Here is a 24,632-nt window from a genome sequence, read left to right on the forward strand (position 1 = left end):
AAGAGAAGTTGTTTTCCCCAGCATCCTCAGCAAATGTCCTGAGTATCAATCTGATTATACTCGCTTAGGCCATGTACACCCACTCCAGTACTCTTGCCTGAAAAATCCCATGGACGGAGGAGCCTGGTGGGCTGCAGTCCATGGGGTCGCTAAGAGTCGGACATGACTGAGCGACTTCACTTTCACTTTTCACTTTGATTCATTGGAGAAGGAAATGGCAACCCACTCCAGTGTTCTTGCCTGAAGAATCCCATGGACGGAGGAGCCTGGTGGGCTGCAGTCCATGGGGTCGCTAAGAGTCGGACATGACTGAGCGACTTCACTTTCACTTTTCACTTTGATTCATTGGAGAAGGAAATGGCAACCCACTCCAGTGCTCTTGCCTGGAGAATCCCAGGGACGGGAGAGCCTGGTGGGCTGCCGTCTATGGGGTCGCACAGAGTCAGACACGACTACAGTGACTTAGCAGCAGCATCAGGCCATATATACTCCCCTTAACCAATCACTGTGAGCTAGAAAGCACTAACTGACCTAAGCTAGATTACATGTTCTATCCCTGACTCCACCAGTCCCTGGATGAGCACCTTGTCTGGGAACAAAGTGATGGATAAGAAACTCATGAGCTTTAGAATCAGATCCTGGTTAGTTCATTCATTCATGGATCAAAGCAATGGGTAGAAAATACCAAACAAAACAGACCTAGTCCCATCCCTAATGGAGAAATTAAATGAGTGTATTTAATGCTGCGCAACAAACTATGCCAAAGCCTTTGACTGTGTGGATCACAATAAACTGTGGAAAATTCTGAAAGAGATGGGAATACCAGACTACCTGACCCGCCTCTTGAGAAACCTGTATGCAGGTCAGGAAGCAACAGTTAGAACTGGACATGGAACAATAGACTGGTTCCAAATAGGAAAAGGAGTACGTCAAGGCTGTATATTGTCACCCTGTTTATTTAACTTATATGCAGAGTACATCATGAGAAACTCTGGGCTGGAAGAAGCACGAGCTGGAATCAAGATTGCCAGGAGAAATATCAATAAACTCAGAGATGCAGATGACACCACCCTTGTGGCAGAAAGTGAAGAGGAACTAAAAAGCCTCTTGATGAAAGTGAAAGAAGAGAGTGAAAAAGTTGGCTTAAAGCTCAACATTCAGAAAACTAAGATCATGGCATCTGGTCCCATCACTTCATGGGAAATAGATGGGAAAACATTGGAAACAGTGTCAGACTTTATTTTTTTGGGCTCCAAAATCACTGTAGATGGTGATTGCAGCCATGAGATTAAAAGACACTTACTCCTTGGAAGGAAAGTTATGACCAACCTAGATAGCATATTAAAAAGCAGAGACATTACTTTGCCAACAAAAGTCCGTCTAGTCAAGGCTATGGTTTTTCCAGTGGTCAGGTATGGATGTGAGAGTTGGACTGTAAAGAAAGCTGAGCGCTGAAAAAATTTATGCTTTTGAACTGTGGTGTTGGAAAAGACTCTTAAGAGTCCCTTGGACTGCAAGGAGATCCAGCCAGTCCGTCCTAAAGGAGATCAGTCCTGGGTGTTCATTGGAAGGACTGATGGTGAAGCTGAAACTCCAATACTTTGGCCACCTCATGCGAAGAGTTGACGCATTTGAAAAGACCCTGATGCTGGGAGGGATTGGGGGCAGGAGGAAAAGGGGATGACAGAGGATGAAATGGCTGGATGGCATCACCGAGTCGATGGACATGAGTTTGAGTAAACTCCGGGAGTTGGTGATGGACAGAGAGGCCTGGCGTGCTGCGATTCATGGGATCGCAAAGAGTCAGACACGACTGAGCAACCGAACTGAACTGAACAAACCACCCCCAAACTTGGTGACTTGAAAATAACAACCATTTTAGTTGCTCAGCATTGTGTGGGTCAGCAGTTTGAGCTGGGCTCAGTGGAACGATTCTTCTGGATTCACCCCCCATGTCTTCAGCCAGCTTGTGGAGCATCCAGAGCTACTTGATCTAGGGTGACCTTCCTACTGGGTCTGGCCGTTGTCGTTCACTGGGCCAGGCACTTCAGCAGGCTAGACTGGGCTTCTTCACTTGACAGCAGCGTTTGAAGAAGACAAGCCCAATGCACATGTACTTGTCTTTTTCTTGTTTTTTTTTAACTTAGTATTTATTTAGTTTTGGCTGCAATGGGACTTCACTGTTGCCTGTGGGCTTTCTCTAGTTGCGGCATGAGCAGGGGCTACCCTCTAGCTTCGGTGCACAGGCTTCTTGCAGTGGCTTCTTTTGTTGTGGAGTAAGGGCTTCAGCAGTTGTGGCATGTGGGCTCTAGAGTACGGACTCAGTAGTTGTGGGACACCAACTTAGTTGCACCTTGATAAGTGGAATCTTCCTGGATGAGGGTTTGAACTTGGATCCCCTGCATTGGCAGGCAGATTCTTAAACCACTGAGCCACCAGGGAAGTCCAGCGCATGTGGTTTTCAAGCCTGTGACTGCGTCATCATGCTAATGTGCCAATGGCCTAAGCAGATCACATGGCCAGGCCCAGAATCATTACAATGAGAGGCTTCCCAAGAATGTGGGTATGGAGAGACATAATCAGTTGGGGACAGATTGTAATAATCTCCTGCAATCAGTGGCAAATGCATGAACCAATGACAAGTTTTGATTACTGCTCTAAAGAAAGTGATCAGGATGCTATGAGAAGATCATGGAAAGGACCACGTTTAGGTGGGAGTCAGGGCAGGCCTTTCTGAGGAGGGTCATTTGCACTGATGCCTAAGGAAGGAGTCCCTGGAGGAGGGCATGGCAACCCACTGCAGTATTCTTGCCTGGAGAATCCCATGGACAGAGGAGCCTGGTAGGCTAAAGTCCATGGGGTCACAAAGAGTTGGACAGGACTGAAGCGACTTAGCATGCATGCATACACTAAAGGAGTAGCCACATGAATGCAGGGAAAGGACTGACAGGAGGACATCTAGGACCTTGCTTCTCAAAGTGGTTCCTGGCCGAGCAGCATCGGCATCACCTGGGATTTGTTAGAAAACCAGCAACCTGGGCTCTGTTCTAGGCCTGCTGAATCTGCATTTTAGCAAGGCATTCGTGTTCACTATGATCTTTGAGAGCTTGTGACTATCAGAGAGAAGGTAGAAGTGTAAGAAAGAGGGAGGGAAATAACACAGTTAGCCCAAGACATTCAGGTGTGCTCCTCAGTTCTAAAATTTCTACTGTGACCTAACTACTAGGCCAGGAGAGACCTTTCCTCCACTGCCCTGAGCCCCACTGAAGGGCCCCATGATCACGACTCTGCGGTGAGAAGGGCTTTGGTCCAGTGGGCATCACCCAGAGGGAAGCACCCGAAACCGGAGCTATGCTGGCCTCGGCAGGGCACTTGCTCTCTGGTAGGCGGGAACAGTACAAACAGGGCCTGTTTATGCACACACAGCTCCAGGCGGCAAGGAGGCCTTTTATGGAGCAGCCAGTTCTAGGGCACCCTGATAATCTCTGGGAAGGCCAGACCCTCAAGCCTGCTTTGTCTTCTAGCCCCTCCCTGGGTGTTGAGGGTGATGACGAGTTTTCAGGTCCCTTCAGCCATAAGTCTACAAAGACGCTTTCCTGGACGGCAAGTGGGTGGCATTCAGCTGTCATGCTAGGGTGATCATATGTCCCACTTGCCCCGGGCAGTCCTGTTTACACCTGCCGTCCTGGTGTAATGATTAATAATGCCCTCTCTCACTCTGGTTTGGATGATAACTAGGGTCACCTTAGAGCCCAAGCTTGATCCCCAGAACCAAGGGAAGGTGACTCTGAAAGATCACTGGTCCAGGAGTGAGAAATATGGGCTCTTGTCTTGCCCTACTGCTGACAAGCAGGGGGACCTTGGGCAAGTCCTTTCTGGCTGCCGCTGCCTCATCTCTGAATTGAAGGAGTTAGATGAGACAGGCCTCTTCTAGCCTGGGGAGTCAATGAACAAGAGACGTGGGTCCCTGGGAGTTCTGCCCCATCAATAGGTTGATGATCATATGGCCATGTCCATGGCCTCTGGGGGCCCATATTCTGCCAACTCTTCCTCCAGGTCCTGCTCCCTGCGCCCACAGCTCCCAGGGCCCTAGGCTTGTGTCTCTGCTCAGGGCTCTATGCCAGCAGGGCCTTGCTGCCTGTCAGCCACTTTCTCCTCTCATACACCCCTCCCCAGGGGGACCCTTCTTCAGCCCGCACTTTCTTATCATATGATGTTTTGGGCAAACAACTAAATCACCTGCAACTGAGTCTCTGCCTGTCACAGGGTATAAGATGCCAGTACTGTAGTGACTCAGATGGTAGAGAAGCTGCCTGCAAGGCAGGAGACCTGGGTTCAGTCCCAGGGTTGGGGCGACCCCCCAGAGAAGGGATCATCATCCACTCCAGGATTCTTCCCTGGGAAATCCCATGGACACAGGAGCCTGGCAGCTCACAGTCCATGTGGTCACAAAGAGTCGGACATGACTGAGCAACTAACACACATACACACACACACATACACGCACACACACACACATGTTGTTGATCAGTGTATGGGTTGGGAGAAATTGACGAGGCCATCTTGGGAAAATACACTCTGCCACATTGTCCCCAATTCATATGGAAATCAAGGCTGTTCTAAGTCACAAAGTACAGGAGCTGGCTCTGGTTAGCTTAAGCAAAAAAACTGGACTCCTTTAATCCCATGGATGGAGGAGCCTGGTGGGCTGCAGTCCGTGGGGTTGCGGAGAGTTGGACACAACTGAACGACTTCACTTTCACTTTTCACTTTCATGTGTTGGAGAAGGAAATGGCAACCCACTCCTGTATTCTTGCCTGGAGAATCCCAGGGACCGAGGAGCCTGGTGGGCTGTCGTCTATGGGGTCGCACAGAGTCGGACATGACTGATGTGACTTAGCAGCAGCAGCAACAGAAGCAGGGTTTATAGAATTGATGGAGGCTAGAAGGCCAGGATTGTCAAATAAGCCAGAACCAAGGAGGTCTGGGGGCCTGGGCAACAGGTACGCACATAACGGAGGAACATAAGAGCTGTACAGTCTAAGGCGTCTAGCCCACCACTACTCAGATAAACACAATCCCTTGGCACTCAGCTTCCTTGCAGCACTCTAAAGAGCAAAGCCCAGGAAAGTCAAGTTGATGGGCTGAGTCACATGCTTTCCTCCTGCCTGGGGCCAGTGTAGACAGAGAGGACTCATTGGGACATTTTGCTTTCCTAGTGGCAAGTTGGGATGTTCTCCACGAAGACTACACAGTGGGGCTCCAGCCTCCAACGCAGTGGGAAGATTCTCCCAAAGAGACATAGGGTGCTATAGGACAGGGGGAAGAAGGTGCTTAAGATCTCCAAAGTGTCCAGCAGAGAGCCCACAGACTCAGACACCCCTCTGCAGTGATCTGTGCCCCCGGTCCTGAGAAGGAGGAACAGAAAGCTGAAGAAGACACTCAGAGGGAGCAGAATATTGTCTTAAGGATTTCAGGGGCTGTCGCTTAGAGGAGAATTTGATTTGTTCAGCATGGCTGGGGGATATATTTTGGCCCAATATCAGAAAGAACTTAAAAAATATTTTTTTCTCTTTAATGTTTTGAATAGGCAATGAATTATTTGAAAAAGTATTAAAAGGAATGCAGTGAAAGTCTTGCTCCTACCCCTGTTACCTATCCGCCTACTTTTCAGCTTGTTCCCCACCTCCACTCCAGATAGTCATCTTAATGGTGGTGGAGGTTTAGGTGTTTAGTCATGTCGGGCTCTTTGTGGCATCATGGGTTGTAGCCTGCCAGACTCTGTCCATGGGATTTTCCAAGCAAGAATACTGGAGCGGGTTGCCATTTCCTTCTCCAACTCATCTTAATAGTGCCTGTACATGCTCCCAGAGGTTTCTTATTTCCTTTTAGGTTTTTAAAATTTATTTTCTTAGTTTTGGTAAAATATACATAACATAAAATTGGCCATTGGAACCAATTTTTTTTCATTGTAACCAATTTTAAGTGTACAGTTCAGTGGTATTAAGCACATTCACATTCTTGTGCAATGATCACCACCATCCACCTCCAGAATGGTTTTCATCTTCCCAAACTGATAATCTGTGCCCATTAAAACAGTTACTTCTCAGTCCTCCTTTCTCCAAGCCTTTGGCAACCATGATTCTGTTTTCTGTCTTTATGAATTTGCCTATTTCAGGTACCTCATACAAGTGAAATCATACAGTGTTTGTTCTTTTGTGTCTGGTTTATTTCTCTCAGTGAATTTTCAAGATTCATCCATGTTATGTCAGAATTTCCTTCCTTTATAAGCTTGAACAATATTCCATTGCTTTATATATTTTCATGATCTGTTATTAGATTCACTTTTTTAATAATTATTATATCTTTTTGCTATATTAGGCCTTTTCTTAATAGACAATTCCTTCTTTGCCTTTTAGAACAGTTTTCAATTTAAAGCCTGTTTTGTCTGATATTATTATAACCACTCCTGCCCTTTTTTTTTGGTTACTATTTCCACAGAATATCTTTTTCCATCCTTTCACTTTCAAGCTATTTGTGTTTTTGGATCTAAAGTGTAAAATAGTCTATTGTTAGAAGAGCAATGTTGTACCGCAGATATCCAGATTACTAGATCTTATTTGTCTTGAGTAACTGAGACTTTATGCCTCTTGATCAGCAGCTCCTCATGCATTAATGTTTTGATATTATTTAAAATTGTCATCTGATCCTTGCTATCCTGATCCATTTTAGCACTCTTCCCCCCACTTTTTTTTTTTTGCTGTAGCATTTATTACCTTCTAGCATGCTATAATTTTGTAGTGTCTGTCCTCCCCACTCCATGCCATTAGAATGACAGCTTCATAGGAGCAGACACTTTTGTATGTTTTATTCACTGATTTATTTCTTAGGGCATAGTAAGTGCTCAGTACATAGTACTCAGTATGGACCATTTGGTCAAACAGATAACTGAACAGCAGTATCTAATGAGTGACTGGGCTGCCTTGAGAAGTAAAGCCTTCCTCGGTGACCCACGCAAAGAAATAGAGGAAAACAATAGAATGGGAAAGACTAGAGATCTCTTCAAGAAGATTAGAATTACCAAGAGAATGTTTCATGCAGAGATGGGCTCAATAAAGGACAGAAATGGTGTGGACCTAACAGAAGCAGAAGATACTAAGAAGAGGTGGCAAGAACACACAGAAGAACTGTACAAAAAAGATCTTCACGACCCAGATAATCACCATGGTGTGATCACTCACCTAGAGCCAGACATCCTGGAATGTGAAGTCAAGTGGGCCTTAGGAAGCATCACTATGAACAAAGGTAGTGGAGGTGATGGAATTCCAGTTGAGCTATTTCAAATCCTAAAAGATGATGCTGTGAAAGTGCTGCACTCAATATGCCAGCAAATTGGGAAAACTCAGCAGTGGCCACAGGACTGGAAAAGGTCAGTTTTCATTCCAATCCCAAAGAAAGGCAATGCCAAAGAATGCTCAAACTACTGCAAAATTGCACTCATCTCACACGCTAGTAAAGTAATGCTCAAAATTCTCCAAGCCAGGCTTCAGCAATATGTGAACCGTGAACTTCCAGATGTTCAAGCTGATTTTGGAAAAGGCAGAGGAACTGGAGATCAAATTGCCAACACCTGCTGTATCATTGAAAAAGCAAGAGAATTCCAGAAAACATCTATTTCTGCTTTATTGACTATGCCAAAGCCTTTGACTGTGTGGATCACAATAAACTGTGGAAAATTCTGAAAGAAATGGGAATACCAGACCACCTGACCTGCCTCTTGAGAAACCTGTATGCAGGTCAGGAAGCAACAGTTAGAACTGGACATGGAACAACAGACTGGTTCCAAATAGGAAAACAAGTACATCAAGGTTATATATTGTCACCCTGCTTATTTAACTTATATGCACAGTACATCATGAGAAACTCTGGGCTGGAAGAAGCACAAGCTGGAATCAAAATTGCCGAGAGAAGTATCAATAACCTCAGAGATGCAGCTGACACTACCCTTATGGCAGAAAGCGAAGAAGAACTAAAGAGCCTCTTGATGGAAGTGAAAGAGGAGAGTGAAAAAGTTGGCTTGAAGTTCAACACTCAGAAAACTAAGATCATGGCATCCAGTCCCATCACTTCTTGACAAATAGATGGGAAAACAGTGAAACCAGTGGCTGACTTTTTTTTTGGGGCGGGGGGCTCCAAAATCACTGTAGATGGTGATTGCAGCCATGAAATTAAAAGACGCTTAGTCCTTGGAAGGAAAGTTATGACCAACCTAGATAGCACATTAAAAAGCAGAAACATTACTTTGTCAACAAAGGTCCGTCTAGTCAAGGCTATGGTTTCTCCAGTGGTCATGTATGGATGTGAGAGTTGGACTATAAAGAAAGCTGACTGCCAAAGAATTGATGCTTTTGAACTGTGGTGTTGGAGAAAACTCTTGAGAGTCCCTTGGACTGCAAGGAGATCCAAACAGTCCATCCTAAAGGAGATGAGTCTTGAGTGTTCATTGGAAGGACTGATGTTGAAGCTGAAACTCCAATACTTTGGCCACCTGATGCAAAGAGCTGCCTCATTTGAAAAGACCCTGATGCTGGGAAAGATTGAGGGCAGGAGGAAAAGGGGACAACAGAGGATGAGATGGTTGGGTGGGTCTCAAAGAGTCAGACACGGCTGAGCGACTGAACTGAACTGATAAGTAAAGTGCTTCTTGCCACCTAAGGTGTCCTCTGAAAGGGTGGAGAGCGATCAGAGAGCAGAATCAGTCTTCAGTGGGCCGGATCAGTCAGACAGGTGACCTTTAAGCTGTCTTCAAGCCTAATGGAAACAAATCTAAAACTTGCCTGACTCAAGAACAGCCCTGACACCTTGCACCTGAAGGTGAGTGTATTGTGCTGTGGTGTTCAGGGAGGGGCAGGTTATCCTGAAGGAGCTGCAAGAGGAGGCAGGGGATGCCTGCATCCTGGTCTGTTTGTTAGAAGCATCTCATTCCCAGGGAGGGGGTAGCAGGGAGTCAGAGCCTAGGAACTCCTTAATTCCAGCTGCTGCAACAGCTTGTTCAAGACAACTATATTTTCAGAGGTCTAGTTTTGGGGGAAAAAAATCTTCAGTGCTCCTTTCAGGAAAACATCTCCCTTTCCATGGTTTACTATCAATCATCTCAGTCTCAGATATTGCCCAATTCTTTGTTTTCCCCACAACATTGCACTTAATGAATGATATTGCTGTGAATTTACAAAGTTATTTCTAAAACTTGTGGTTCAAAATCAACTGTCTTTTTTTCCTTTTTTAAAAAAAAATTATTTATTTTAATTGGAGGCTAATTACTTTATAATATTGTATTGGTTTTGCCATACATTGACATGAATCCACCATGGGTATACATGTGTTCCCCATCCTGAACCCCCCTCCCACCTCCCTCCCCATCCCTCTGGGTCATCCCAGTGCACCAGCCCCAAGCACCCTGTATCATGCATCAAACCTGGACTGGCAATCCGTTTCACATATGATATTATACACGTTTCAATGCCATTCTCCCAAACCATCCCACCCTTGCCCTCTCCCACAGAGTCCAAAAGACTGTTCTATACATCTGTGTCTCTTTTGCTGTCTCGCATACAGGGTTATCATTACCATCTTTCTAAATTCCATATATATGTATTAATATACTGTATTGGTGTTTTTCTTTCTGGTTTACTTCACTCTGTATAATAGGCTCCAGTTTCATCCACTTCATTAGAACTGATTCAAATGTATTCTTTTTAATGGCTGAGTAATATTCCATTGTGTGTATGTACCACAGCTTTCTTATCCATTCATCTGCTGATGGGCATCTAGGTTGCTTCCATGTCCTGGCTATTATAAACAGTGCTGTGATGAACATTGGGGTACACGTGTCTCTTTCAATTCTGGTTTCCTCAGTGTGTATGCCCAGCAGTGGGATTGCTGGGTCATATGGCAGTTCTATTTCCAGTTTTTTAAGGAATCTCCACACTGTTCTCCATAGTGGCTGTACTATTTTGCATTCCCACCAACATGCAAAATCAACTGTCTTTTATAGTCTATGTAAGTGTATTTTTCAAATGATGTTGCAAGGGCTAAGTTTTTCCCCAACTTGTTTTTAATAGTAAAAAAAAAAAAAAAAAAAGAGGGGGAAATCTCTAAATGTTCAAAGAGGTTAAATAAAAAAAACTATGATGATGTGAAATTTTATTTACTAATACAGGAAAGGGCTTCCCTGGTGGCTCAGCTGGTAAAGAATCCACCTGCAATGCAGGAGACCTGGGTTTGATCCCTGGGTTGGGAAGATCCCCTGGAGAAGGGAGCAGCTATCCACTCCAGTATTCTGGCCTGGAGAATTCCATGGACTGTATAGTCTATGGGGTTGCAAAGAGATGGCCACAACTGAGCAACTTTCACTTTCATCAAGTCTCACTTTCACTTTCAATATAGGAAAAGTGTCCATAAGGCATTGCCTAAGGAAAAAAGGAGGTTACAAACCGCTGTGTGCAGTATGATTCCATTTTTGTTTGCTTTAGAAATGTATTACATATTTTAATATACAAATATTTAAATATATTTATGTAAATTCTAGAATGACATGCAGCAAGATGTTGACAATAGTTATCTCTGGGATTTCAGCCCATTTTTGTATTATTTCCTTTATTTGTATTGGTAATTGTGAGCTTTCTTTCCTTTATATTCAGGGAAAAGAGTCATACTGAAACCATTCACTTCAGACTGGGACTTGAACTCATATGGCCAGGCCTTGAACCTGGCCAAATCCTATGATCTTCCAACTGAGATCACACACCTGGTCTCAGGACTTAATGAAACTCAGGTTCTTGATGTCACACTGTAGAAAGGATTCAATGAGAGACAAAGTGATAAGTCAGAAGTGGATTTATTTAGAGAGATACACATTCCACAGACAGTATGGACTGTCACAGAGGGCGAGTACAGCCTTGAAATGTGGTATGGTTAGCTTTTATCAGCTGGACAATTTCATAAGGTAGTGAGTGGGAAGATTATTCTAACTATTCGGGGGGAGGGATGGAGATTTCCAGGAATTGAACCACTGACCACTTTTTGGTCTCTGATGGGTGGTCATGGAGCAGTCATAGCACCTGTGGGTACTTAGCGTATGCTGCTTCCCCGGTGGCTCAGATGGTAAAGAATCTGCCTACAAGGCAGGAAACCTGGGTTTGATCCTTGGGTGGGGGAGATCCCCTGGAGAAGGAAATGGCAACCCACTCCAGTATTCTTGCCTGGAGAATTCTATGGACAAATTCTTGGCGGGCTATAGTCCATGGGGTCGCAAAGAGTCAGACTTGACTGAGAGACTAACACTCACTAAAAGATCTTTGCCTGGTCATGAAGTTCTCCTCTCATGGTTTCTTCCCAGGGCTTTATTAGTTTAGTTTTCACATTTGGGTCTATGGTCCATCTTGAATTAATTTATATGGTGTAAGGAAGGGGTTAGAGTTCTTTTTTTTTTAAAGTTCATTTTCTTCCCCCTTATGAGTGTGCATAGAAAAAAATTGGTTTCTCCCCAGAATTGCATAGATGTCTTTATAGTGAATGAAGTTACCATATATGTATGGATCTATCACAAGCAACTTTATTATTGATTTATTTTTATTTTTGGCTGCGCTGGGTCTTTGTTGTGTGTGGGTTACTCTCTGGTTGTGGTGCACAAGTTTCTCATTGTGGTGACTTCTCTTATTGCAGAGCACAGGCTCTAGGGCTTGCAGCCCTCAGTAGTTGTGGAGCAACAGGCTTAGTCAATCTGCAGCATGTGGGATCTTCCCCAACCAGGGACTGAACCAGGGTCCCCTGAATAGCAAGGTGGATTCTTAACTACTGGACCACCAGGGAAGCCCCACGAACAACTTTAAAGACATCAATTTCCAGATCCTCAACTTCTGTATGTCTCTTTTTTTTCTAAAATGGATGTTTGCCTCTGCAATGAAACATCAAGCCAGTTGTCCTGTCCCACTTCACTTATCTTTCCAAGTAAGGCTTGCCTTTCACTCAATTCCTGTGGGAACATGGTTTGTCATCTAGACAAGTGCAAAGCACTGTAGCCCCAAACAAAGGAGCAATTAAAGAGTGCACACTTCTGAAGGAAAGAGACCCCCTCCACAAAGCACAGAGAGCATCAGCTATAAATATTGAAGGGACAGCATCTTATTCCATGTGAGGGACAAATTCTAGGTGACAAGGCTCTGTGCATTGTCTATCTATTTAGCTTAGAATATGAAAGTGAGATGGTTGTCATGAGGCTACGTATTAATACATTTATCTGAACTGAAAAATGAATCCAGATTTTTCTTTCAACAGAGAGTAAGTCTAATTGGGCTGACTGGTTTGACAATGAATTCTGGCTTTGCCAATTAGCTTATATGGCAGACATTTCCCATAAATTAAATAAACCAAATCTGCAACTCTGAGGTTCTCGAGAAAATATATACAACATGCAGGAAATTATATTTTTTGCTGCTATTAAAATTATGATAAAAAATTTAGATGTCAACTTAAAAATATGAGAGTATGTAGTTTTCCAAAATTCCTTGAGGGGATACACAGCATGAAAAGTTGAAGAACACTGATCTAGGGCAGTGGTTCTCAATTCTAGTTGCAATTGGAATCACTTGAGGAGATTAAAAGATGGTGATGCCTGGGCTTCACTCCAGGCTGATTATGTCAAAGAAACTGGGAGTAAGTACTTTTTAAAGACTCCCAAGGTACAGCCAGGCTAAAAACCACTTGCTCCTTTCTGCCTTGTCTCTCTGGACTTTGCACAATCTAAACCCCTCTCCCTTCCTCACTCCCGGCACCCCAGGCTGTCTCCCTGACTCACACCCATACCTAGCGCCAAGCCTAGATATTGTCTCTTGGACATTCACAGGCCCTTCAAACACAACATGTCTCAAGCCAACCTTGGCAACAGTTTATTATTTTTTAACTGTACTGGGTCTTCAACTGCTTCTGTGCAGGTTTTCTCTACTTGTGGCGACCTGGGGCTGCTTTTCATTGTGGTACACGGGCTTCTCACTGCAGTGGTTTCTCTTGTGGAGCCCCAGTTCTAGGCGCAAGGACTTCAGTAATTGCAGGATGTGGCTCAGTAGTTGCAGCTCCCAGTCCCTAGAGCACAGGCACAGGGACTTAGTTGCTCTGGGGCATGTGGGATCTTCCTCACTGGCAGGTGAAGTCTTATCCTCTATGCCACCCGCGAAGCCCCTTGGCAACAGTTATGATCATTCGCCGGTAGAAAATGTGTGGGTGTGTGCCTCAAAATACATATATTAAAAAATAAACCAGGAGAGTTTCCTGGTGGCTTAGTAGTTAAGATTCTGGGCTTTCACTGCTGTGGCCCAGGTTCAGTCCCCGGTTGGGGGACTGAGATCCTGCAAGCCGAGCAGCTCAGCAAAAAAAACATCCCTCCAAATTATATGTATTACTATGTTAGCGTGTCTATAAAATAGGAAATATAAAAACATGAGACTAAAAATGAATATAAGAGACTTCCCTGGGGGTCCAGAGGTTATCCGCCTTCCAATGCAGGGAATGAGGTCCTATCCCTGGTTGGGGAACTAAGATCCTACATGCCTCAAGGCAATTAAGCCTATGAGCTTCAACTAAGACTCCGATGCAGCCATAAAGAAATAGAAATAAAAACCTTCTAAAAAATGAATATAAATACAAGTTCTAACATTTTCTCTCCATATCCTGTGGATGATCTCTGTTCTTTGGCACATACCAGTCCGTCTTTTGGGAATTCCCTTCCCACTTTGTCCTTCCCCACCATCTTCCACTTATTCTTCAAGACCCAGTCCTCTGACACTCCCCCACATGTGGACCTTCCCTGCCTCCAAAATGCCCCCAGGAGTCTCTGCACAAGCCTCTCCCTCTACAACGACCATTGTTTTCGTTTGGCTTTTTAAATATTTATGTCGGCCAGGACTGCTGCCACATATCCTGCAATGAATAGGAAGCTGAACAACAGGGATTCTTTGGCTCCTAATACCACCAGGGCCAAGGCTGAGGATCCCTGCCCACACCTTCCTCCCTCCACATCATGCCTGACAAGCAAAAAATTAAGTCAGCCTGTCAAACGTCTTCAAGGCTGAGATCATGTCACTTGCTTTTCTGGATCTGCCATCCTCTAGCTATGTGACTTTGCTGCATGCTTAGTCACTCACTTGTGTCGACAGTTTGTGACCCCTTGGACTGTAGCCCATCAGGCTCCTCTGTCCGTGGGGATTCTCCAGGCAAGAGTACTGGAGTGGGTTGCCATACCCTCCTCCAGCGGATCTTCCCAACCCAGGGATTGAATCCAGGTCTCCCACATTGCAGGCAGATTATTTACCATCTGAACCACCAGGGAAGCCCAAGAATACTGCAGTAGGTAGCCTATCCCTTCTCCAGGGGGTCTTCCCAACCTAAGAGTTAAACCAGGGTCTCCTGCATTGCAGGTGGATTCTTTAAGAGCTGAACTACCAGGGAAGCCCTTGTGTGACTTTAGGCAAGTGATTTGACCTCTCTGAGCCAGAGTTTCCACCTGGTTAGAAAAAAAATTAAAAAAACAAACTCCCTCCCCCTGGCCAGCCACTGTGAGAAGGAGACACAATGATGCCCAGAGAAGGCCCAGCTCTGTGCTGGGCTCCCGGAAGAGCCCAGTTCACAGAGCTTGCCTGTTGCTAATCCCTGCTTCTTTCTTCCCTGAGACCTCTGCTGTCTGTGGGTTTTGGGACTCCTATACCCAGAACATGGCTCAGTGGTAAAGAATTCATCTGCAGGTGATGAAGGAGATGCATCAGATTGAGACCCAGGGTTCAAGCCCTGAGTCGGGGAAAGCCCCTGGAGAAGGAAATGGCAACCCACTGCAGGATTCTTGCCTGGAGAATCCGATGGACAGAGGAGCCTGGTGGGCGACAGTCCACAGAGTCACAAAGAGTTGAACACGACTGAGGACAGCACCCAGAACAACACTCTGCCACGGAGTGAGCTGCAGAGAGAAATGAGAACTGTGCCCCCTGAGAGGGCAGGGGCTGAGCAGGGGCCTGGCATGGGGTGGGTGCCAAGTGCTGAGTCCCTGGTACATGCTGGTCCCTGTGCTGGAAGGAACGCAGGGAGCCCCGCGGGTCAGACAGAGTTTGAACTGTAATTGGGCAGAGTGTGTGGGTGGGCCTCTCCTTGAGCCTCTGACTCTGGGCCTTCTGCCCCAGGCCTTGTGGAGGCTGACTCTTCCTCTCAGATATCAAAGTCTCCCAGTGACAGGGCTCCACAAGGGCTTTTCCCCAAACCTTTTGTTTGAAAATGTCAAGCCTAAAGTTGCAAGACTGGTGCAATTAGCATACATATACCTTTCACCTGGATCCTCCACTTTTGGTTCATCTCTGTCTGTACACAGGCGTGCGTGCTAGGTCGCTCAGTCATGTCAGATTCTTTGCGACCGCACGGACTGTAGCCCTCCAAGCTCCTCTGTCCATGGGATTTTCCAGGCAAGAATACTGGAGTAGGTTGCCATTTTCTCCTCCAGGGGATCTTCTGGACCTAACGACTGAACTCACATCTCCTGCGTTGGCAGGCAGATTGGGCCACCAATCTGGGCCAGAGAATTCCCTGTCTGTATACATGCACACACTTTTTTCAGAACCATTTGAAAGTTGACATCATGACACTTGATCTCAAAATGTTTCCCCAGGCATCCTCTCAGAACAAGGACATTCTCCTTTAAAACCACAACACGGTGATCACATTCAAAACTCATGATGCTGATGAATCCCTTATCTAACTGTGGTTCTTGTTTAGATTTCCCCAGTTGTCCCAATTGTGATTTTTTTTTAATAGTTTTTGTTTTGTTTTGTTTTGATCCAGAAGCTGATCAAGGACCTGTCTAAGCGCTGTATATAATTATGTAATTGTCAACCCATTCCAGTATTCCTGCCTAGAGAATCCTGTGGACAGAGGAGCCTGGTGGGCTGCCGTCTATGGGGTCGCACAGAGTCGGACACGACTGAAGTGACTTAGCAGCAGCAGCATGTCTTTTTAACCTAGTTCTCCTTTTATTTTGGTCATCTGGGAAACTTACAGTTTAAAAAAAAAAGATTTTTAAAGTCTATTTATTTATTTTTTGGCTGTGCTGGGTCTTCACCACTGCTCGGGCTTTCCTCTAGTGCAGTGAGCAGGGGCTACTCTCTAGTTGTGGTACGCAAGCTTCTCTTGTGCAGCACAGGCTCTGGGGCTCGAGGGCTCAGTATTTGTGGCTTCTGGGCTCTAGAGAGCTGGCTCAATTGTGGCACATGGGCTTAGTTGGGCTTGCCAGGTTGCACTAGGGGTAAATGAATCTGCCTGCCAATGCAGGAGACATGAGACTCCGGTTCAGTCCCTGGGTTGGGGAGATCTCCTGGAGGAGGGCATGGCAACTCACTCCAGTAGTCTTGCCTGGAGAATCCCATGGACAGAGGAACCTGGTGGGCCACAGTTCACAGGGTCTCAAAGAGTTGGAGACCGCTGAAGCAACTTAGCATGCACGCACTTAGGCTTAGTTGCTCCTCAGGATCTTCCTGGATCAGGGATCGAACCCATGTCTCCTGCATTGGGAAGCATCAGGGAAGCCTGATACTTACATTAAAAAAAAAAAAAAAAAGAATCCAGACTAGTTGTTTTGCACAAATGTCCCTCAATTTGAGATTGTTTGGCTACTGTCCATGGTGTCAAAAAGGGTTGGACACAGCAACTGAGCACGTGTGCATGCTAGTTATTCATGACTAAATTCAGGGTGTGCGGTTTGGGTAGGAATAATAGCACAGGGTGTTTCCCTGGTGGTTCAGACATTAAAGAATCCACCTGCAATGCGGGAGACCTGAGTTCGATCCCTAAGTTGGAAGGATCCCCTGGAGGAGGGCATAGCACCGCACTCTGGTATTCTTGACTAGAGAAGCAGATGGACAGAGGAGCCTGGTGGGCTACAGTCCATGGGGTCGCAAAGAGTTGGACACGAAGAGCAACTAAGCATAGCATGTTAATAGCACAGAAGAAAGGTTTAACGTGCTTAGAACATCCCACCAGGCAGCACAAGATGTCCCATGTCCCACTACCTGTGACCTTATTTTTGACTCTACAGGTTGGCATAGAGGAGAGAACTTTGCGGGAACCTGCAACCTCTCCCCTTGCCCCCCATGCCAGCCACATTGGAGACCTCCCCATGAGCGTGGAGAGGTGGCTCCTTCTGTGACTTTGAGGGCCTGAAGGGAATGGAGTGTGGCCAGAACTGCTTCCCAGGGTCCCAAACCCCACCCTCAGCCCCAGGGTTCCGGCGGAGAGCACAGGGGCTCACTCTCTTGGCTGCTCCCCCTTTATAGATTTTTCAGAGAGCACCAGAGGAGAAAGTCATTATCCATCATCACAGATGCAACCTCAGTGTTTATGATACTTTTCAATTTACAAAGGACTTTCCCGCTTCATTTCCAGGTGCAAATAAGAGCCAGTCTCCTCAAGCACCAACCATGCTCTGTGTTAAAGTTTCATATGCCTTAGAGTGCTCTACTCCTCACACCCATCCTGAGAGGTGGGTACAACCGTCACCTGGTTGTATAGATGGGAGAATGGAGTCACAGAGAGGTTAAGCAGCTTGCCCGAGGTCACCCAGCTAGGAAGTAGCAGTGCTGGGACTCGAACCCTAGCTCCTTTGAACCCCTAGCCAAGGTTCTAAGCAGCATGCTGCATGTTCTCTTTTGAGCTTCACAGAAGATCTGGTGGCAGGCAGGGAAGACGAGAAGATACCCGTTTGCAGATGGAGGAAGTAAAACCAGAAAAGTTGTGTTTTCTGGTCAAATTTGTGGAACTGGGAATAGGCCCCAGGACTTCGGAGTCCTGGCCTAGTGCTCTTGCCATGGCCTCAGGCTGCTCTTGGGACTGAGGCCAAAGATACCAATGAGGGACTTCCCTGGTGGTCCAACGGCTACTCTGAGCTCCCAGTGCAGGGGGCCCAGGTTCCATCCCTGGAGCAGTGAGGAACTAGACAGGGAGGAACTAGATCTCGCACACTGCAACTAAAAATAAAAAAAATAATAATAATAATAGATCTCGGCATGCCACAACTGAAAGATCCTACCTGCTGCAACCAAGACCCGGCCCAGTCAAATAAATATTAAAAAAAAAAAAAACACACACACACACAAAGATGCCAAGGGTCCTGATGGTGATATGCCAAGAGAGATGGCAAGAGGGCAGGGCAATGGCAGTGAGTGTCCCTCCGCAGCCTCCTCAGCATGCCACCACGCGTGAAGCAGGGATCTTCCTTGCCTTTGCCCCCAAGCCACAGTCCCCCTCCTGCCTGTCCATGTGCCTGTCTCGTCCTCCCTTTCCTTGGCTGGGACAGAACCATCCTGTGCCAGCCAGCCATTTGTTAAGGCACCCTTGTTTTAGGAAGAAATGACTGGTTCCTTTGGCAAACCCCTGCCTAGCCTGATAGACCTCAGCAGCTGGTTTTTGAACCCTGGTCTCAGAGGAGGAGCTCAGAATTCCTACGTGCTGGAGGCAAGAGGAAATACTGGGTCTAGATGCGGAGGTGGCCTGGAATCACCTGGTGGGACGTGGGTGAGACAAGGGAAGCCAGAGGGTGAAGGGGAAAAGGTCTACCTCTACCTCTTTACTGCTTTACAAATCCTAGAGTGGGTCACCTCTTCCGTGAAGCCCACCTTGATCACTTCGGCGCTCACCAAGCTCTGCTCAGCTACGTGCTTAGCCAAACAGTTATGTCCGACTCTTTGAGACCCCATGGACTGTAGCCTGCCAGGCTCCTCTGTCCATGGGATTCTCCAGGCAAGAATACTGGAGTGGGTTGCCATGCCATCCTCCAGAGGATCTTCCCAACCCAGGGGTTGAACCCAGGTCTCCTGCATTGCAGATGGATTCTTTACCATCTGAGCCACAAGGGAAGCCCACTCAACTAAATGGGAAGTACTTAATTCTGCTTTAACCAAAGCAGGCAAAGTACTTGTGTCTCTTCTACATGCTCCAGTATTCTTGGGCTTCCCTTGTCTCAGCTGGTAAAGAATCTACCTGCAATGCGGGAGACCTGGGTTCGATCCCTGGGTTGGGAAGATCCCCTGGAGAAGGGAAAGGCTACCCACCCCAGTATTCTGGCCTGGAGAATTCCATGGACTGTACAGTCTATGAACACTTGGAGTCGTACATGACTGAGCACCTTTCACTTTTGGGCTTCCCTGATAGCTCAGTTGGTAAAGAATCCGCCTGCAATGCAAGAGACCCCAGTTCAATTCCTGAGTCGGGAAGATCCCCTGGAGAAGGGATAGGCTACGCTCCAGTATTCTTGGGCTTCCCTTGAGGCTCAGCTGGTAAAGAAACTGCCTACAATCGGGAGACCTGGGTTCAATCCCTGGGTTGAGAAGATCCTCTGGAGAAGTGAAAGGCTACCCATTCCAGATAGTCCACGGGGTTGCAAAGAGTTGGACACAACTGGGGGAATTTCACTTTCACTTTCCTCTTATATAGTACTAACTGGCGGCGGGCGGGGGCCGGGTGGCAGCAGTTTTGTGCAGCTATTTGGGCCTAATCCTGAGTCATGTATGCAACAGGTGCTCAGTGCATGGGTTTTTGTTTGGTGCTTTGTAAAACTAGGTGACCATCGTAGATGCCATTTCAGATGCATTCATTCCTGTATTGTTGCAAACTTGAATTTTCTGAGATATGTCAGTCTCCACAAGGATTTAAAAATTCCCTCACCCTCTTCAACAAGATTTTGGCTAAAGACTTGGAAGGATCAAGGCTGAATAGAAGACTTTGCAGCCAAAATGGGAAAAGCATCCCAAGTGACAAAACCCTTCTTAAGGACAGTGTTACGAAAACTCTCACCAAGCTATGCCCGAAAACTCATTTACAATTACTATCAGGGAAGCCTGAAATGGAAAAAGTCTTACAAACTGCTCTGCATATACCAGTGACCCTAGAAGTGGACTAGGAATGAGCCCTTATGAGAGGATGTATAGGAGACCACACTTAGTTCCCGGACTTTCGCAGTGGCTTAGTGGTAAAGAATCTGCCTGCAAAGCAGGAGCTGAAGGAGACATGGGTGGGGATCAATCCCCTGTTCGATCCCTGGGTGGGGAAGTTCCCCTGGAGGGGAAATGGCAACCCACTCCAGGATTCTTGCCTGGAGAATCCCCATGGACAGAGGGCATGGCAGGCTACAGTCCATAGGGTCACAGAGTTGGACATGACTGAAGTGAGTGACCATGCACGCATGCTTAGCTCCTAAAAGTAGAAAGAGAACCATGTCTAACACAGGAGGTAAAATCAAACAGTATGTTCAATATGTTGTGTTCCACCAGGTCTCTCTCTCACCTGGAAGCTCCCTTCCCTCTCTTCAAAGGAGGAAGCCAGGTGCTGCTGAAAGTGTGAAAAAGAGAGATGCCCTGAGCAGCAGCTTGAAGAAAAAGGGAAAGAATCCTATGCTCCTCAAGATTGAGGGGTATCAAAGAAAAGGGAGGGGGGTGTGGGGGGAAGTTCCCTGGTTGTCTAGTGGTTAAGAATCTTTCTGCCAATGCAGTGGATACTGGTTCAATCACTGGTCTGGAAAGATCCCACAGGCTGCAGGGCAAGTAAGCCCATGAGCCACCACTACTGAGCCCGCGCACCCCAGAGCCTGAGCTGCAGTGAACAAGAGAAGGCACTGCGGTGAGCAGCCTGCACTCCGCAGCTAGACAGCAGCCCCTGCTCATCGCAACTCGAGAAGGCCCGCTCACAGCAACAAAGACCCAGAGCAGTCAAAAATAAATACATATATAAATCTTTTTTAAAAAGAAACAAACGTGATAGTTTAAGAAAGAAAGAAAAGCAGAGGGGTGATTAATGCCAGGCACGACCCTGTGGGGCTGCTGGACATGGAGGCCTTTTTGTCTTAAAGTTTTTGTGGGCAAGACTCCAGCTTCCATTACTCAGCACATGTTTTGATTAGCTAAATAAAATGAAAGACTTTATCTATTCATCCATTCATTCACTCAAAAAAATCATTAACATCATTAAACAAGCAACTACTCTGAGCTAGAATATCTTCTAGGGGCGCTCACCCTCGGGGACTGACATTCTAGTGCGGAGAGACAGATCACAGACAGATAAATAAGCAGATAATGTGAGGCCAGCGCTAGGAAGAAAGAATGAGTGAGTAAGTGAACGAATTGTCAATGGAGGAGAGGAGAAAGTGGAGGAATTCCCATCAGGGAGGAAATTCCCATCCTCCTGCCTTCACTCAGGAGGACAGGCGCTCTGCAGAGAGTCTGCCCTCGTTGGAGCTGGGGCAACCTGTTGCCCTGGCCTTATGTTAGCCTGAGAGAAGATATTCCAGGAGGAGATATTTACTCTAGGCTTTTAGAGCACTGGCCATCACCCCCCCCCCTGCACCCCTGCCCAGAGGCACCAGAAATGAAACTGCTGGCCTCAAAGGAAAACCAGAACTCAATCCACCACTAAGACCAAGGGCAGCCAGTAAAGGGGACAGCTGCCCTGGGACATTCAGAAAAGTGCAGCAGCATCAAAATGCTGCTGAGGAGACCGTGTTCCCCAAGGTCAGGGCTGAGCTGGGACCAGAGGGAGCAGAAGAATCTTCTTCCTTCCTTCCTTTCGCTCCTGCCTTCCTTCCCCCTCCCTCCCTCAGTATGACCTTCCCTGGCCACTGTGTGCATATTACACTCCCAGCCTTCTCTCTCCTGCTTCCCATTTTCTTTTTCTCTGTGGCACTTATTACTTTCTAACACACCATATAGTTTACTTATCTATTGTACTCTTGCTTTTTCAAAATTAAATTTTTGTTACTCAGTAACAACGGGCCAGTTTAGCACGATGTGACAATGATAGTAGCAAGAATAGCAGGAAGGAGCGCAGCATTAATGTATCTAATACAGAAAGCTTTAGTGATTCGTTAGATAGTATGATACTATACAGGATCAGAACTTTCAACACTTCCCTAGATCTTTAATTGATATCTTTCAGACAAGGAGACATGGATTAGATCCCTGGGTTGGGAAGATCCCTGGCAGAAGGAGATGGCAACCCACTCCAGTGTTCTTGCCTGGGAAATCACATGGACAGAGGAGCCTGGCAGGCTACAGTCTCAAAAGAGTTGGAGATGACTTAGTGACTAAACAGGAACAGCAGATAAGTTAACTAATCTAAACAGGTAAGAAGTTACCTGCTGACATCATACTTGAGTGGAATCACCTTGCACAGGGAACTCTCCTCAATACTCCGTGATGACCTGCAGTATAGGAAAGTGTGTCAGTTACACATACACATATGCCCACTCTTTAGATTCTATTCCCATATTGGGTTTGCTTTTTTCAACAACCCCCAGACCCCAAATGCAAGTTCCATGAGGGCAGGGATTTACCTCTTCTGCTCACTGTTATATTCTAGCACCCAGAACAGTGCCTGACACACAGTAGGTGCTCAAAGAATATTACTCACCCCTTCCTTCATCCTTCCAAAATTCCTTGAGTGCTGGTTCTGTGTCCATACTGTGCTGTGGGCAGGGGCGAGAGTCATCAATAAGACATCCTGGGACTCCCCTGGCAGTCCAGTGCTTAGAACTCTGTGCTTCCACTGCAGGGGCATGGGTTCGATCAGTGGTTGCGGAACTAAGACCCCTCAAGCAACTAGACCAGGCCCTAAAATAAATAACTAATAAGATATCACTCCTAAAAAAAAAAAAAAGATATCACTCCTCTCTTTAAGGCGCTCATGGCCCCTGGGAGCCATCCTTGGGAATAGATGGCGCCAGAAACCTGTGTGCCCCTTCCACCACTTCATTCCCAAAGTTCCCCTCCATTCACTCCCCTTGCTGTGTGAATGAGGGGAAGTCTTTCCCTGTAACAGTGAGCACGCATCCCTGAAAGCAAACCTTCCTTCTGGCTCTGCTCAGAGCTGACAAGCAGCCTGGTCCAGTAGAATCAGACAGCCCAGAATTTGACTCTCCATCCTGTTCCCTGGCTTCTCTGAGAACTCAGTTTCTTCATCTGTAGGATGGGACTCCAATATCCACCTTGTAAGGGTTCTACCGCAAGTAGAAGATGTCTAAAGGGTTTGGCCAGAGCAGGTAGTAATGAAAAGGCCCCTCTTGCTGACAGTGTTCCTGTGGTGTCTGGCCATGACTTGCAACCGGCTGCCGCCTGTAGAGAGGACAGCCGGCTGCCCCGTGCTGGCACAGGGAAGCCACACTCCAGTCCCCAGCACCCCAGGCAGGCACTCAACCTCAAGTGTTCCACCCAGCATTCGTGGCTTTTACAAATCTGAGATTCAACCTGGCGATGACTTTTTAAAATCCAGCATTGGTGAGGGTGTGTGCTTCCCACTCTCACACCTGGCTCATGAGGCATGTGTTTTGTTTGGGAAAATCTAGTGATATCTCAGGGCCTCCCAAGTGGCACTAGTGGTAAAGAACCCGCCTGCCAATGCAGGAGACATAGGAGACACAGGTTCAATCTCTGGGTCAGGGAGATCCCCTGGAGGAAGGCATGGCAACCCACTCCAGTATTCTTGCCTGGAGAATCCCATGAACAGAGGAGCCATATCTATCAAAACAATTCAGCCTCTAGGAATTCACTGAAACCTGTACAAAGACTCACAGACCTGGGTGTTCATGAAAATGTTATTTATAATACCAAAAAGATAAAAAAAAAACTTCATTGTCTAACACTAGGGATTGACCAGATAAAACATATGATATATCCTGCCATTAAAAATAGTTACAGAAAAAGAATAATATGGGAAGAAGTTTACAAAATATTAAATGAGTAAAGCAAATATAAATCAGTATTATAGTATGAATCTGTTTCCCTCTCTTTCTCGTACTAAAGTTGCCTCTAGATGGTAGGATTACAAATGTTTTCTAGTTGCTTCTTTGTGCTTTTCTGCATTTTTCCCTGTGTTACCTGTTTTTAAAGAAAAATTAGAAAATCAAACTCATTTTTGCAAAATACAGACTAAGCAGAGATATAACAAATTGACATAGCTAAATTTTATCTTATGTCTAGATCACTTATGTTAACCTATAGATAATTTCTGATCATAGCTCAATGAACTAGTGAAAAACTTTTAAACTGTCCCTAGGATCTTTTATTACTGGACCAGAAAGATCCTCTGGAGAAGGGAAAGGCTACCCACTCCAGTATTCTGGCCTGGAGAATTCCATGGACTGTATAGTCCAAGTGACTCGCAAAGAGTCGGACACACGACTGAGCACCTTTCACTTTCACACATATATATGTAAATTCCTAAAGACCTTTTCTTTGGGAATGTTGTTAATTTACAGAAAAGTTGTAAAGGTAGTGCATAAAGTGCCCCTGTTCCCCACCCCCATCCCTCCTAACTTGCAAAAGCAGGGTACACTTGTCACAACTAAGAAGCCAGCACTAGTAACTAAACTTCAGACTTTATTTGGGTTTCGCCATTAACATTCTCATTCTGTGCCGGGGTACAGTCCCTAGGTACCACATGGCCTTGATCTGTCCCTGTCTTTTCAGGCTTCCCTAGACTGTGACAGTTTCTTGGACATTCCTGGTTTTTCATGTACCTGTATGAATTCTGTAATCAGGAAAAGAAAGGGATGAGGACGA

This window comes from Odocoileus virginianus, chromosome 16 (assembly GCF_023699985.2).
Source record: "Odocoileus virginianus isolate 20LAN1187 ecotype Illinois chromosome 16, Ovbor_1.2, whole genome shotgun sequence".
Taxonomy (NCBI): domain Eukaryota; kingdom Metazoa; phylum Chordata; class Mammalia; order Artiodactyla; family Cervidae; genus Odocoileus; species Odocoileus virginianus.